The sequence below is a fragment of the Populus euphratica genome, unplaced genomic scaffold (genome assembly GCF_000495115.2).
Source record: "Populus euphratica unplaced genomic scaffold, PopEup_1.0 scaffold11.1, whole genome shotgun sequence".
NCBI classification, from domain to species: Eukaryota; Viridiplantae; Streptophyta; class Magnoliopsida; order Malpighiales; family Salicaceae; genus Populus; species Populus euphratica.
The window spans coordinates 1148023-1149894 of NW_011499878.1; the positions used below are offsets into that span (position 1 = coordinate 1148023).

General features: G+C 29.5%; 1 protein-coding gene across 4 annotated transcripts in view; it reads right to left on the reverse strand.

Annotated features, from left to right (window-relative positions):
• Positions 1-300, reverse strand: part of LOC105128825 (lysine-specific histone demethylase 1 homolog 3-like) — an 11691-nt gene extending 11391 nt beyond the window's left edge. For all 4 annotated transcript variants that reach the window (XR_842953.1, XR_842954.1, XR_842952.1 and 1 more), the window contains exon 1: positions 27-300. The gene's annotated coding sequence lies outside the window, so the exon portion shown is untranslated. The remainder of the gene's footprint in view (positions 1-26) is intronic.
• Positions 301-1872: the final 1572 nt, after the last annotated feature.

Consider the following 1872-nt stretch of genomic DNA (forward strand, 5'->3'; position numbering starts at 1 on the left):
GGGGGGGGGGGGGGGGGATATCAGACCTGAGCGAGTAATGGACCTTTGACAGGGAGGAGGGAAGTAGCGGTAATGGATTGGCGAGGGAGAGTGAGATGCGTACGTTAGCGTTTATTTTTTCTTTTTGTTTTTCTTTTTCTTTTGTTTCTTGAATCGGGGCTTAATACACTGTGCCGCGATATTAAAGTTCGCGAAGTAAAATAACAACAATGGATGCCGAGACGATGAGTTTTTGTTTTCGTTCTTTCTTTTATTCTTTTGGGGACAATACGATTGGTGTGTTGAGAGACTTGAACTCGGAAATTAGCTTGGGCATTTGGATTGTTCTTTTTTGCTTTCCATGAATATAGCCCTAATGCTATTCATTTTATTTTTTCCAACTTTTTTTATATTTTCTTTTTCATTTTGATCTTTTGATAATAATTGTTAGATCCAGTTTAGGGTTTTATCCCATTCAAGACTCACTCGAATTATAAATTTGTTAAGTCAACTCATGGTTAGTGGAGTTAATTCATTTTTTTATTAAAATAAAATTGCTTTAAGGTTTTTTAATGAATCCTCGAAATCTAAACAATTTTTTTCCAATCAACAAAAATTGATTCGAGATGAAACGAGATTCAAACTAAACTTCGAGTCGGGCCTAGACTAATCGGTCAACGTACTGACCTGTTCAACCAAGTTTCATTATTATTTTTGTGCTGGGTTTTATAGTTTTTTTTATATTTTGCATTTATTTTTAAATAATTACTGTGCCGCTTGTCTTGAGGTTTTGAAGAAGAAATTGTTGGCAGCGTGGATGAATTTGGGTGGCTGTGACCAGGGAAGGGATGAACAGTGGATGAATTTGGGTGGCTGTTAGTGCAACCTCAAAATGCTCACTCTAAAGACAGTAGAAATCTGATATAAATGTTAATCAATGCTTTTACGCACACTAATGCTCAGCATTCAAGTATAGAAAGATCATAATCTAAATAATTATGTAATTTATAAAGCAATTTATTTGATATGGGAAGTTTATAATATGCTCCAAGCTTTATGGTATTATTAATTATCTATCATTTGTCAGTTAAAATTTTTTTATCCATTGTTTATTTCGAGTTCAGACGTTTATGTAGTACAATTTTCCTACAGTAAAAAAATTGTTATTCATCGTATTTATTGTTCCGTGTAATAATTAAGATGTCAAAATCTTACTGGAGAAAATTAAATCCATGGCCACATGCCCAGTTCTAAACAAAATGACAGCTTACTCCGATTGATATTGTAATATATGGTAATTTTAAAAGTATTTTTTATTTGAAAAAATATTAAAATTATTTTTTTTATTTTTAACATTAATATATTAAAATTATTAGTATTGATTTAATATTTTAGAACACTTGTGTTTTAATTTGGTTATTTTTAAAAAAAATTATTTATTTCTTTTACTCTTCAACCGGAGTTTTTATGATTTTTAATTTTATTATTTAAATTAAATTTATAATTTTTGTTATTTCAACGACGGTGATGACAACAAACAAGCTGTGCATAATGAAATTCAATCGGGGCGGAATGTTAGTGTTGATCCCTCCGTGTCCAGCCGACATGCCTTTCGCTTCATAAGCGGCATGTTATTTGTGTTTTTTAGATTGTAATAGATACTCTCAAAATTTGAATGATTGTAAAACTATGAATATATTTAAATAAAAATATTAAGTATTTATTATTAAGACCCGTTTAATACCATAGTATAGTATATTGGTTGTCTCTTAAAGCTATTTTTACTTTAAAATAATATTTTTTAAAATTTTTTATACTAAAACATCAAAACAATTTAAAGACAAAAAAAACATAAACTATTTTTTTTTATAGTCTTAAAACACAAAAACAAGT